Source organism: Hemiscyllium ocellatum, chromosome 39, assembly GCF_020745735.1.
Source record: "Hemiscyllium ocellatum isolate sHemOce1 chromosome 39, sHemOce1.pat.X.cur, whole genome shotgun sequence".
Lineage (NCBI taxonomy): Eukaryota > Metazoa > Chordata > Chondrichthyes > Orectolobiformes > Hemiscylliidae > Hemiscyllium > Hemiscyllium ocellatum.
Genome location: NC_083439.1, coordinates 25,192,137 through 25,207,684, shown reverse-complemented (window position 1 = coordinate 25,207,684; position 15,548 = coordinate 25,192,137). Strand labels below are relative to the sequence as shown.

Here is a 15,548-nt window from a genome sequence, read left to right as displayed (position 1 = left end):
CATTTAAAAGGTCATCTTGTATTAACCTTGCAATGTAACTTCAATGGTTTTAAAATTTTTCATATATACCCCTTGAACATCAATTCCACAATGCAACAGAGTACAGTGAAAAGCATTCATTTGTGTATTTCTCATTGTAAAATAAACATTCACAATGAAAATCATTAAAATTCAAAATATCATCAAGGCTTGAAGGTTTACATTTGTCCAGTCTTTGTTGATAACTCAGACCTAAAACACAAGGAACCAGGCTCACGACTCTTCCCTTTAATGCCTCCAAATGTCTTGTGCCTTTATGACAAAAGAGAGAATGCAGTACTTCAAGTTGACCAGTGTGGTACTCACTAACGCTTTGTATGAAACAAATGGGAGATTTTGTTCTGGATAAACTATTATTACAGTACATTTTAATTCTGTTTTGAATTGCACGAAGCATGGCTTGAGCTTGTTTTCAGCTGAACAAAAACAAGAAAGCAGAGTGGTTCCTAACGTAACATCCATGCTGTTTCTTCCTTTGGACCTCCTCTTGTTCGAGTTGTGGGTGTGCAAAGATTTCACATCAGAAACTGCATTGCAGCAACTGGATGAATATCTGAAGTGCAGTTTAAAAGTGCATTGCATTTGGCAGGGTTCAGAGATTAGGAACAAGCCTAGCAAATAAAAGCAACAGGTCTCATGAAAAGAAGCAAATACTTAAACAACACAATCATTTTCAGTTATATGATGTTCTTCATCAGGCAATAAAATCAAATGACAAAGTCTTCTCTGGCTCAACAATACATGAAACATATTTTCCCCAACAGATTCCAGTAAAGTCTGCAATCTTTTGACTACATATTGTTACATAGTATCCACAGTCACATGTAACAAGAGTATTCACAGTAATTTAATTAGCAAGGGGTAAAGACTATAGTTCCCCTCTGACAAGATTGAGGCTCTGCCTTGGGATCAGACTAAATTCACAAATACTTTGTTGTGATGTCTTTGCATCTCACTAGATTATGTTTTACTTGCATTTTAAGTGGCTGCATCTGCCACTCTTAACAGGACGCCAAAAGAAAAACAACTCAATTTCAGAAGCAACATGCATCCCCATTCTAAGTGATTAAAGACTTAATAGCAACCTAGGTTCGTTCAATATATTGCATCAGTTTTATGACACTTTGATCTTTTACTATAAAGTCTGTGTCCTAGGATCCTGCTACTTTATGAAGAAGCAGTGCTCTGAAAGCTTGTACTTCCAAATAAACCTGTTGGACAAGAACCTGGTGTTGTGAGATTTTTAAACTTTGTCCATCCCAGTCCAACACCAGCAACTCTACATCAATTGCATGTCAGCACTGACAATAGATATTTTATAAAATCAGCCTATTCATTCAGAGATGGTACTACACATCTCTGCAGCAGGTGGAACCTTACTCTGGTAGGGACACTACCACCATACTATTAGAATCCTTACATAGGTAATATGTCAATTCTAATCACACATATAATGAAGGAAAAGCAAACTAAACTGAATCACCTACCATCAGAATTCTTGATCCACATATGGAAGGTAGGCACTCGAGCTTTCTACTCAGCCACATTAATTCATTACACAAGAAAGGTAAAGGCAGAAGAGAAGTAGGAAAGTGTTAAGAGTTAATGAGAGGACAAGTAATGCACAGAAAAGTTAATCTGTGCTTCTCCTAGCTGCAGAAAATGGATAGGAGAATTTATGGTCACAACAAGAGTCCAATAATACAACATGAGCAATCAGAAGGAAGAATTGAGGAGGAGGGGGAGGATGCCCATAAATCATATAATCTTAGCAAATTCCTCAAGGGCTGAATTATGGGGAGAGTGGGGTTATGGGAGGAGATTAAGCCATTAGAACTCACCAAGAATTAAGATAATTGGTAAAGAATTTGATTCATGATTAGAGTATATTAATAAAGACAATGTTGGATAGAGTCATAGAGATGTACAGCATGGAAACAGACCCTTCGGTCCAACCTGTCCATGCCGACCAGATATCTCAACCCAATCTAGTCCTACCTGCCAGCACCTGGCCCATATTCCTCCAAACCCTTCCTAATCATACACCCAGATGCCTCTTAAATGTTGCAATTGTACCAGCCTCCACCACTTCCTCTGGCAGGTCATGTTGCGGCTGCACAAGACATTGGTTAGGCCACTGCTGGAATATTGCATACATTTCTGGTCTCCTTCCTATCAGAAAGATGTTGCGAAACTTGAAAGGGTCCAGAAAAGATTTACAAGGACATTGCCAGGGTTGAAGAATTTGAGCTATAGGGAGAGGCTGAACAGGCTGGGGCTGTTTTCCCTGGAGCGTCGGAGGCTGAGGGGTGACCTTATAAAGGTTTACAAAATTATGAGGGGCATAGATAGGATAAATAGACAAAGTATTTTCCCTGGGATCGGAGAGTCCAGAACTAGAGGGCATGGGTTTAGGGGGAAAGAGGGAAAAGATATATATATAAAAAAAAACCTATAGGGCAACTTTTTCATACAGAGGGATCTAGCTAAAGCTTTTTTCATCATCCAACAGGAACATTACTGTAGCAGTTATACAGCAAATGTAAGTTATGGAAATGCCTGGTAAACCGAATTTAGTCTATCCAGAATTCTTGCAAATTCTTGTTAAAAAGTCACTGTCAAGGAAGCAATAAAATCTTTTGAACCAACAGGTATTGAAGCTGCCTTTGTTCTCATGAATGAGCAGTGGAAAGTGTTGAATGAAAAGATACATCCATGAAAGTATGATACATAGATCATCTATAGCTTTATCTCCTAATGAGCAAAGTTTTATCATTTTCCATTAATGTTTTGTTAAATAAGATTTATAGTGCTCACTCCACCATGACTCACAATGACCTCTCTCTCACACACAATCTTCTGCAATTTCATCTCATTAATTAGGTAACGAGGAGCCCTATTTGTGGAATCATATGGAGCTGTTCACCAATAACATGACCTTCCAGTTCTCACTTACATAGTGTCATATCAAAAGCTGAGTTGCACACTACATCAGATGCTGTAAGCCAGGATCTGCCCTTTGCAATGCAGCGTTTGACAACGGACACAGAGAATATGGGCCAGAAAGCAAAACTTGCTCCACACTCCAGACAGGAACCTGAAGATGCAGAAGGATGAGGTGGCATTATGGTAAACCCCAGCCTGTATGCAGCCCTAACTCCAAACTGCAAGGATATAAATTGCTGGGTTTTGGTAGAGTCAAACACCAAGCTGATTGTTTCCAGTCCAGGAGGTTGGCTGCAGACAAGAATCTGGACTGACAGTGGCAGTAATCCTTGATCGACTGTAATCCCCTTAGACTCCAGGAAGGAAGTCCAACTTGCTGACAGGACTCTCTGTAATGACCATTAGACAACCGAATACCACAAATGCATTCTCCCTCAGTTCGCAGCCATTCAAACAATATACAACTTCCTCAGACTCATATTTCAAACCAGTTAACTCAACAACTTGCAACATTCTAAGAATCCTACATCAGCCTTCACCATAAAATTGTAAGATAAAGGGGTAGAAGTGAGTGAAAGGGGAGTTGCAGGTAGAAAGGATAGTGAAGTATACTTTCCTTTAGTATACATTTATTATACTTTCCTTTATATAGGAGTTGGGAAGTCACAATGTGGCTATACAGGACATTGGTAAGGTCACTTTTGGAATAGTGTGTACAGTTCTGGTCTCCGTCTACAGGAAGGATGTTTTGATATTTAAAAGGGCTCAGGAGATATTTACAAGGATGCTGCCAGGGTTGAAGGATTTGAGTTATAGGGAGGGGCTGAATGGGCTAGGGCTGTTTTCCCTGGAGCGTCAGAGGCTGAGGGGTTTATAAAATCACAAGGGCATGGAAAGGGTAAACAGACAAGGTATTTTTTCTTTTTTGGCCAGGCAGGGGAGGGGGGTATTTAGGGTGAGAGGGGAAGATTTTAAAAAGGACCCAAGGGACAACTTTTTCACACAGAGGGTGGTGCGTGTGTGGAATGAGCTGCCAGCGTAGGTGGTGTATCCTGGTACAAATACAACATTTTAAAAAGATACCTGGATGAGTATATGAATAGGAAGGGTTTAGAAGGATATAGGCCAAGTCTTGGCAAATGGGACTAGATTAATTCAGGATGTATGGTTGATATGGATGAGTTGGACTGAAGTTTCCATGTGTTTCCATGATGTATATCTCTATGACTCTAAGTAGTCCATTCTGTCCATCAAGTGCCCTTTGCCACTTAATGAGATTATGACTTAACAACCCATTTTCTTACCTTTTCCCTACAACCCCTGATTTTCTTTAAAGGAAAATCTGTCTAACTCAGCCTTAAATGATCCAGCCCCCGGGAGGTAGAGAATTGTGCAGAAGAAATTTCTTCCAACTAATTATCTTTCTTACAAAGAAATTGATAGATCAGAGTTTCCAATATTAAGGTTGTGTTTCAAAAGATCTACAGGAAGTTCAATACAGTAACATGGAAAATTGGGGAAGCATTTTATTCAGCTTCTATGATTGCAAAAATGCACAATGCAAATTCATTGTGCCATGATGCAAATCTAGTTTTTTAGAATCACAGTGCACCTCTTCTGTGGTGCAAAGTTGAGGAAGTGAAATCATTTTCATGTAGCATTTGAATTACACAGAATAGTAAAAGTTGTTTTATGATACTTTCCTCACAAGATATATCTCGATTAGACCTGGAATCTAGACTTGAAACTAGTGCTGAAACTAGACTTACATCACACAACATCAAATGAAGCTCTCTTGATAATATTTGGATTAACCAATAGCTCAAATCAAATCCAAAACAAGGTCAGCTGTGTTGATGCAGATCACCAGTATTGGCTGTATACCAGCTCTCAAACACCACCACTATCCATTACAACCGCTGATGAAGATTATACTTCAAGCCTCCACATTGACTACTCTGATCAGAAAACTAACACTTTAGCAACACTATTCTATTAGGATACTCATTAATGAGGTCACAGCCATTTTCCCTACAGCTAAACAGAAACCGATACGAAGACAACGGAGAAAAATTTGTTGTTTTAGATGCACCTTCAATTGATGCAAATCAATGCCACTCCCATTGTTGATTCAACAAGTTATTCCATAGTTGGCTTTGGAGACTGCAAGGCCATTATTAATTAACAGCAATCCAGAGATACTGGTTATAACCAACTGCAAGAAATGCCTTTCTGCAAAACCTGAAATCACAAATACAAACTTAAAAGTCACAAGTTGCAATTTTTTGACAAGCCCAGTGAAGTACAATTTAAAGCATGAGAACGCATGCTTGCCTATCGGCTGAAACAAATAGATAATGACAATTACAACTCATGCTACCAAAAAGAGAATAGTACAAGATATCAATAATTAAAAAACAAATGACAAGATGACCACAGGTTAACAAGAGTAAACAGAACCTTATTCTACTTGCTAAAATTAAATATATAAACAAATGCTGTATTTTCCCTCTGTCTTTGAAAGTAGCTGGAAAAGGATTTTAAATTTACTCTCAATTGATGAATACTCAAATAGAAACTTGGTTTATGATTTCTGCTTCAGTTATTGGCTTAGAGACCAATACAGTGTTTCCAGCTCGATCCCAATCACTTTTGGGTAGAAGAGACTAGAGAGGGCAACAGTCCATCCATATACAGTAGGTGCATAGTAATGTTGTATAATTGACAAATTATTTGTCTGATTTTTCTTCTGCCATTTGTAACATCACAATGCTGATTTTGAAGCAAGCAGGATAATTTACCAAATAATAACACTTTTTAAATAAAATTTAAAATTATGCCAATCCCAGATGGTACCAGTCGTTCCACATGTCATCATCCAAGCTGGATGTAACCATTTGCGAACACTAGGACAATCTCAAATACTGGAAGATCAATCAGGCACGACCCTCTGAGAGATAGAACAGCTGCCTTAAACAGACAAGGAAATTTTGGTTGCTTCATAAACAGGTGAAACTATAATAAAGTGCAATGTTCCAAAATGGTTTAATAGACACCAAAGGTTTTGTCAATTATCATAAGATCACACATTACTTGCATGTAAATGGTCTTTATTGTCTGATCAACTGGGGGCTAACCTTGAAAAGTTTAGTTGATTTATATTTATAAATCACTTTTGCAGTCTCTCCTCTTCCATCCAACATCCCCACCAACTCGGTCAAGCAGTGAAAGATTTCAATTTGCTATTATGCAAGATCAAGGTTCTGTTTTAAATACAAGCCAAACATATATTCATGTAACTTCAATTCCCATTTTGTTCAAAAAGTCTTCAGATTTCGGTGGGATTGACACCTACAGTTGGCTTATTCTTTAACCATCCAACTTGAGAGAAAATAGACAGACAGACAGACAGACAGACAGACAGGAGTAGGCCATTTATCCTCACTAACATGTTTGCCATTCAATGGGGTCATTACTCATCTGCAACTTAACTCCATAAGCACCACAGATATCACAATTCTGCTATCTCCACTGTATAAAAGTTTCATCCCTCAATTACCCACTTCTTTACCTTCAACTTCTTCTATCACATGTTCTGTACATACGTGCTTTTACATCTTTTTCCCCCCTTTCTTGCTTCCTCCACAAATGCCAAATCCTTAAAATATCCTAACTGCAAACTCACTTTATTTTTTCATTTAATATTAGGTATGAGATGTACATTAAAACAGAACCAGAGACCCAAAATATTTCTCCTTTCCCTCATTCTTCCCTCCAAAAACAGAGAAAAAAATTAACTTTATTTTCTATTCCTTGGTAGCTCACTTATGCCACGTAGAGGTTAAGATTTATCATTTTTCTTTGCTTTGCAAACATCACCAAGGTTTTTGGTTCAAGGAAAGAAACAGAAACCCTGATATTCTTCATTAAAAACACTAATAAAAATCCTGTAACCCATGTGGCGAACAAGATAAGAATGGTTCAAATCACTCTCAACCGTGAATAAAGCGATTATCATGAAGGGATTAAACATTAGTCTTTGAGAGACCCCACCCACCCAATACATAAATAATTGCCTCCTGAGTGGAGCTTATCAGTGTGCAGTTATAATCACAACAAGCAACTTAAACACAGCTATCATCTTGTAGGAGATAACAATGTTTCTTCGTATTAATGTAGTTATCTCATCTTACGTAGAAGTAAAATAGGTTACGGTAGAGTAAAAGAGACAAAATTCTTGAACAACAAGAATAGGTCTTTTGCCAAAAAGTTCACATGGCCATTGTTCCCTTACTATTCATAAGCCTTAAACCAATACAATAAGATCTCCATATGCCTTTAACAATGTTATGACCAAGCAAAAGTTTCACCTTCCAACAAGGTGTCAGCTGCACTATCACCTGCACAAACCAGTGCTTCAGATTCAAAGTAATTGTGAACATATCACATCCCCTTTTAAAAATTTTAATTTTTTTTACTTCCTTTCATTGTAAAACTACCTTCTTGATCATGCTTTTCACTTAGTTACGGATAACGACCAGCATTCAGTGCAGACTAAAAATGTGATCTTGTGATTCTCTGTGGGAATGACTAAAGGAATTTCATTTCAGAAGATGCCCTGAAGATACTGTTGCTGTTATTGTGCAGAGTGCTTAATGCCATGACGATCACTATTTGGAAGGCTTTTCAAGCTGAACACTCTCTCCTTTGCCTCTCCCTCTGTGACGCTGATTTATTTATTCCATACAGCTAAGACTTCATAAGTAGGAAACCTGTGTCCTTAGATAAAGAGCAAGTGCTACCTAGAAAGGTCATACACCACAACTTCTTCACATAAAATGCTGTACCAAAAAAATTGTGATCCTCAAAAGTTTATTCTTATTTAAAAATAATCAATAGTGCCCCCAAGATAACTGCCAGTTTTTGTTCCATTCATTCACAGATGCCAGCGGAATCGATCACTGAACAATAGATGTTTACTTTGGTTCTACTGTAATAAAATTTATTTGACAGCAGATCTCTTCATAATACATTTAAAAAGCCAGAAACACATCACAGAGTCTCTGTATCACGGTGACAATGCTTTGATAAGACACAGAGATAAAATTAAACCTTCACTTTATGTAGAAGGATAAAGGAGCACAAATGTGGAGCTGAATCAGCTGAAGCCAGAGCCTCCAATGTCAGATTAAGAAAAGGAAAACAGGGTACAGACCCATACAATGGTGATAGAGGGATGGAGAAGAGGTCAGATAGGAAGTATGGTGGAAGTGTGATCATGGATAGAAAAGGCAAAGTCAAGGACTGATCTCAAAACAAAGGCAAGAAAATGTTGAAGTTGTAGCATTAAGGGTCTGAGAGTCCATGTATCTCAGCAAAGTTTAGTGATCAAAATGATGGGGACTAAATTTGGATGACAAGACAAAAATGAACTGAATCTTACAAAGGGTGACATAAAGGGTTGAGAGCTCTAGATTAAGTGACGAGCAGTAATAATTAGATGATTGTGGCTGGAAAGAGAATGGAGGATATGTGGATAAGAAACAATGAGATGCAAAGACTATGCAATCAACGGGCTGAACAAAGTATTTTAAGTAATCAAATGTCTCCAAACAACTCATGATTTAGAGAATTTGCTCTGAAACCTCGGTCTAAATTTTCCCATCCATCCATTCAGCTGAGTTCACTTCAACGTTTTAGGATTTACGGAAAAATTGTGTTTAACTAACTGGCTGAAATTTTTTGAGGAAGTAGCAGATAGAATTGATATGGATAATGTTGTTGATATGGTGTACAGGAAATTCCAAAACGTGGTTGACAGTATGTCACATGACAGAACCTTGAAAACAGTTAGAGGTCACGTAGGATGAATATGTAATGGAGGAAACAGAGGCAATGGTTAGTGGACAGTTTTTGACAAGAGCAAGGTTTGTAGTGGAGTTCCCCACAGGAAAGTACAGGGACCCTAGCCTGCTTCATATACATTAATGATCTAGACGTTTGTGCGTAGGGGACAATATCAAAGTCTATGGATGATACAAAACTGTGAACAATGATGGGGGACAGTTTAGAACTCAAAAAAAGGAATTGACAAGTTGGTCGAGTGGATAAATAGGTGGCAGATAAGAGAGGGGATACGTTTTGCTTGAAAGAACATAGAAACGCAATATAAAGGGGACTACTTTAAAAATAGCGTGCAGGTGCAAAAAACCTGGATATGTTAGTCATTAAAAAGTAGCACGATAGGTGGAGAGAACAGGTACGAAAGCAATAACAAAGCCTAACATATTTTATTTGGGCAAAGAGATTAAGCTAGGCTTATATAAAACACTAGTTACACCTTAGCTGGGGTCTTGTTAGAATTCTGAGTCCTACATTTTAGGAATGATTGTTAAAAAAAAAGGGCTGCAGATGCTGGAAACCAGATTCTAGACTAGAGTGATGCTGGAAAAGCATAGCAGTTCAGGCAGCATCCGAGGAGCAGGAAAATCGACGTTTCAGGCAAAAGCCCTTAGGCAGATGAAAACATCGATTTTCCTGCTTCTCGGATGCTGCCTGAACTGCTGTGCTTTTCCAGCACCACTCTAGTCTAGAATTTTAGGAATGATGTAAATTCCTAGACAGAGTGCAGAAGAGGTTTACATGAACAGCTCCCGGGATGAGAAAAAACTACAGTTTTTGAAAACAGAATCGAGATCTTGGGCTGATTTCTTCAGAAAAGAGAAGACTCTGGGAAATTAAAAACTTCTGTCCAAAATCAAGATTGGAAAGTTTCTCTTCTTCATAACAGATCAAGAATGGGTGGGCACAGTCTGAAAATACCAAATGCAATGCAGGGAAAACAGGTGTTTTGCGAAATGAGCAGTTGGGGTATGGAAAGCACTGCCTGGACTTATGGTGGAGACAGGTTCAGTCAAGGAATTGGTCAAGGATGTAAGACTATTATTTAAATAGAAAGAATGGGCAGGGTTATGGTGAAAAGGCAGGAGAAAATCACAAGTCATTTGAAGAGTCTGAGCCTGAGCTGAATGGCTTCCCTGCAAAAATTCTGTGATTATTCTTGCATAAATACTTGTTTTTGTATTGCCATATTAACACTTAATTGAATGGTTTTGTACTTCCTTAGAAATTACTTGCTCACTTTGTGTCACTGTCCAGACTATTCAACATGGCGTGTTTGTTTGAAGTTGAAGCTGTTGTGTTAGGCATTGCCAATGATTTACTCTGTTTCTCTTGGCTGGCAACATTATTAAATACCAAACAGCAAAATAGCATAGAGTGTCCCACTGTTGCTTATAATTAATTCTCTGCATAGAAAAGAATCCAGTTATGATCAACACAGTTATTGCCAGAATTATTTTTATCCAATCCAGGTAGAAAGCTTACTAACAGATTGTGATTTTTGTTCTGTTCCCATAAAGAAAACAATGAAAATAAATGAGATTTTCTAAATATTCAATTATCATTTACCCAAGTTGTCTTTCAGTCTGAACCCATTAGGAAAATCTTCACTGATCGTAGGATGAGCCTTCTTAGGATACTTAGAACCTCAACAATGTGGAAACAGGCCATTCAGCCCAACAAGTCCACACTGACCCACCAAAAAAGCATCCCACCCAGACCCAGCTTCCCATCTTATTCCTATAACCCTGCATTTCCCATTGCTAAAAACAATCTTACCTACACATCCCTGGACACTATGAGCAATTTAGATTGGCCAATCCAACTAACTGCATATTTTTGGACTGTGGGAGGAAACCTGAGCACTCAGTAGGAACCTGCACATTCTCCTCATGTCTGTGTAAATTCCAGACAGTTTCCCCAGGATGGAATAAAACCCGGGTCCCTAGTGTTGAGGCAGTCGTGCTGCCACTCCCTGATTCTTCAAATCTTATTAAATAAATCTACTGTTTAAAATCAAATCCAAACAAAATGTTTTTAACACTGCTTTAAAATTATTGCAGCGAAGGACTAAGACATCTTAAATCTATGATGCTTCATGTTTTTGAAAATATTGTATTGTATTGTTTGAAAAGGAATGTCGAATATTCCTACCAAAAAGCCTTCATTCAAAAATAACTTAGTACACAACAGCAATAGTGGTGACACTTTCCACGGAGCAACAACTTACCTTTGTATACTACACCACATCTTAAAAAAAAACTTTCACACAGTATGTCCTAAACTGGAAAGCAAGACTTAACCAATCAATCAATCAAATGGGCAGACAATGTTGTTGGAAGGTAAAATCAAAATCATCATAGAGACTGCTTTTTTAAAAAAAGAAAATAATCTGAAGGCATTGAGGCAGGTCACAAGGAAGACAATGCTGCAAGAGTAGGATATGGAGATCAGATTAGAGATATGCAGCAATCAAGAGTCAGGGAATTTAAGATGCAAAGTATGGAGAAGATTCCCAAATGAAACAGGCAAGATGGAAGCAGAGAGTTCAAACAGCCAAGCCCAAGATAACTTATATGGTATGCTTTCCTTTATTGGTCAGAGTATTGAGTACAGAAGTTGGAAGGTCTGCGTGCATTTCTGGCCTCCTTCCTATCAGAAAGATGTTGTGAAACTTGAAAGGGTTCAGAAAAGATTTACAAGCATGTTGCCAGGGTTGGAGGATTTGAGCTACAGGGAGAGGCTGAACAGGCTGGGGCTGTTCTCCCTGGAGCGTCGGAGGCTGAGGGGTGACCTTATAGAGGATTACAAAATTATGAGGGGCATGGATAGGATAAATAGGCAAAGTCTCCGACTCAGGCGACTGACTGTGTGGAGTTTGCACGTTCTCCCCGTGTCTGCGTGGGTTTCCTCCGGGTGCTCCGGTTTCCTCCCACAGTCCAAAGATGTGCGGGTCAGGTGAATTGGCCACACTAAATTGCCTGTGTGTTTGGTAAGGGGTAAATGTGGGGGTATGGATGGGTTGCGCTTCAGCGGGTCGGTGTGGACTTGTTGGGCCGAAGGGCCTGTTTCCACACTGTAAGTAATCTAATCTAAATCTTTTCCCTGGGATCAGGGAGTCCAGAACTAGAGGGCATGGGTTTAGGGTGAGAGGGGAAAAGATATAAAAGAGACCTACGGGGCAACTTTTTCCAACACAGAGGGATCTAGCTAAAGCTTTTTTCTTCATTCAAGAGGAACATTACTGTAGCAGTTATACAGCAAATGTAACTTATGGAAATGCCTGGTAAACTGAATTTAGTCTATTCAGAATTCTTGCAAATTCTTGTTAAAAAGTCACTGTCAAGGAAGCAATAAAATATTTTGAACCAATAGGTATTGAAGCTCCCTTTGTTCTCATGAATGTTTACGGTGAGAGGGGAAAGATATAAAAGAGACCCAAGGGGCAACTTTTTCACGCAGAAAGTGATACGTGTATGGAATGAGCTGCCAGAGGAAGTGCTGGAGGCTGGCACAATTGCAACATTTAAGAGGCATTTGGATGGGTATATGAATAGAAAGGGTTTGGAGGGATTTGGGCCAGGTGCTGGCAGGTGGGACTCGATTGGGTTGGGATATCTGGTCAGCTTGGACGGGTTGGACCGAAGGGTCTGTTTCCATGCTGTATAGCTCTATGACTCTAAATAAATGATGGATGAGGGAGTTAGTAGAGAAAATAGTGACAGTGGGTAATTAGGAAATGAGCCAGAGGCTGGTATAAAACAGAATTGACATGGCAGAGCTACACCACATTTCACCCCACTACTCATTAAGCTACCAAAAGGCTTGATGAAGTTAAGTTTTTTTGGGGAGTTCAAATTTAGAACAATACAAAGGCACAAAAGGTAGACATTCCATATGAATGCATTGTTGTTAATAAAATAACATTTGATACAGAAGATTGTGAAGCGCATTTAAAATTCATGCAAAAAGTAGTCGGAGAATAAAAACAAACGACAAAAAAATCCAAATATCAAAACATACACGCAAAAAAAGTTGACCACAAATGAGTTATAGCACCTTGACATAGTTAATGTTTGTTGTAATTCTGCATTTCTACACTCCTACAAGTACAAAGTCTCTGCCAAAAATCAGTATTTTGGTATTTTTGAAGATCAATAAATTTTAATGAGAATGTTGAATGCGATTGGATGTTTAGGCTTGTTGGAAACAAAGATGTAAATTTCGTTCAGTGACCATTTTTCCAATGAATGAATCACTATAGGACAGAAGGTTCACCATTGTGGCCACAAATCAATGAGGAAGCAATTGCTTTGGTGAAAAATAGGTGGCCAAGGAGCAAATTATGCAAAAGACTTGCTCTTTGAACAATGGTACTTTAAAGGGAAAATGGCATACAAAAGAAGCAAAGTCTTCCAGTGAATACTTTCCTTCTTAAGCATCCAATTGCCAATACAATTACTACCTCATTAATTTGTCCCCTCAATAACCCTTAGGCATTAAGCAAACTTTTAATCAACTTCCTTTACATTCACCCATCATTAGTTTGGCATAATAACGGAGAAATGTTATTTCAAGTTGCATTCTGATTTTTTAGAATGATGTGCATTGACTAAATAGAAAATACCAGCGAGCTAGTCTAAAACCATCATTCATTCAAGTCATTTTACTTTGTTTTTTAAACAAATGGCCAATTGCACTGAAACTTCCATTCCCATCTCATTGTAGGGTGTTTAGAGCAGAGCTAATTAAAAATCTTTTGGGCAAAAGGAGGATTTAAGAAACTATACACACAATTGTTGTTGGGCCGTTATACCAAATTGCATAAATTACACTTCAGAACCATGCCTTCATTACTTGTATGGCAGAACCTGTTTATAACCATGAAAACTACTGGGCACTTAGATGCAAATAGTTTGTGTATAGATATGAAAGGAGTAGTAAGCATACAACATGCCCTCTAATTTCAACACAAAATGAGTCACAAATCCTTTAAGCCTTTTTGACAGGTTCTTAATACAGATTTTGAAGGAATATCTGTAACTTCAGACCTTCCTTATAAGGACACTGGTCACTCATTCATACTTGCTGTGCAGCCTGGTTGGGGTTTTCTCCATGTTATGATTTTCACTGCACTGAATTTCAATTGCTTGAGTAAGCATTAGTTTATTTACAAAGATTGTGCATCACCTTACGTCACTCTTTCCAATACATCAGTACTCATTCCAATGTAATAATCCTCTGTGAATGTTAAGACACTTCCGTATGTTGATCTGGTATAATTAGGATCATAATGGATTCTATTTCTAAACAAGAAAGAAAGTAAATTGACCCCAACATCAAATATGCATCAATACTTTTGAAATCCCTGGGGTGGAACAGGAGATAATTACCATGTTTTTGCTACCAAAATAAAGATTTCCAAAGAAGAAGAAAATACCCATCTGCATTCTATCACTTCACTAGGTTGGTTTTTCGAAGTCAGTTTAATTACCATCTATTTTAGCTGCTGCCCCATTTAGAATAATGAATTTTATATAAAACCTTTGAAAGCTTACTGGAAAATGTTAGTTGTAACATTTTAATAAATTTGACCAGAAAGCTGGTCATACCTAGAAAAGTAATGGTTTAGATTAGATTAGATTACTAACAGTGTGGAAACAGGCCCTTCGGCCCAACAAGTCCACACCGACCCGCCGAAGCGCAACCCACCATTCTCCTACATTTACCCATTTACCTAATACTACAGGCAATTTAGCTTGGCCAATTCACCTGACCTGCACATCTTTGGACTGTGGGGGAAAACTGGAGCACCCGAGGAAACCCACGCAGACATGGGGAGAATGTGCAAACTCCACACAGTCAGTCGCCTGAGGCGGGAAAAGTTACGTAAAAGAAATAACATTGATATTTTACAAACCAATGCAAAACTCAAAATATGGACTTGAAATGGACATTAAAATATTTTTGATTTAACAGATTTTAAAATCTATATTTTAGTTAAACTTCTAAATTTTTAGAAAAACAGTCTGAGGTCCAAGCAATAATTCTGATGAGCAGCTTGAAGTTTGCACTTAAAGAATTCAGCAAATGCTGAGAAGCTGATGTCTAGTCAACACATAGCCTGTCTTAACAATGCAACATTTTATTATGCTACCTAAATTGGATCCCCCTTTCTCTTTATTGCATCCCCCTTTCTCTTCTCTCTTCATCCCCCCCAGAATTATATACTTCAGATCTATTTTACGCAGCTTTAATAAAAATCTTATCACTATTTCTAATCACTGCCTTGTCCACTGCCTGAAGGACAGTTGACAAGGGTTCAATGCCGCTGTGAAAACTGTAGTGACACTTCATATTATTTGATTACATACTGTCAGGACACAACAAGCACAAGATAGAATGCAAGTACCACGTTTCAGTTGTCTTGTTACATTTGTACTCATCATTTTTAAAGTCATCATAGATTCTGACTTAATTACAAGTGATCAAAATCAAAGTATGGAATCATATCATGTATTAATCACAATGTTTTCAGAACTTAAAAAAGTCACAGATCATATACATTTTCAATCTTATTTTGATCTACAAAGTCAGTGTCGCAGTCACAGTTGTCCAAGTAATAATTAAACAAAGGACCCTATTATCAGATACAAATACAT

At 38.1% G+C, this 15,548-nt stretch overlaps 1 protein-coding gene across 16 annotated transcripts in view; it reads right to left on the bottom strand.

Annotated features, from left to right (window-relative positions):
* Positions 1–15,548, bottom strand: part of mef2aa (myocyte enhancer factor 2aa) — a 224,971-nt gene that overhangs the window by 191,238 nt on the left and 18,185 nt on the right. The gene's annotated exons all lie outside the window — the stretch shown is intronic.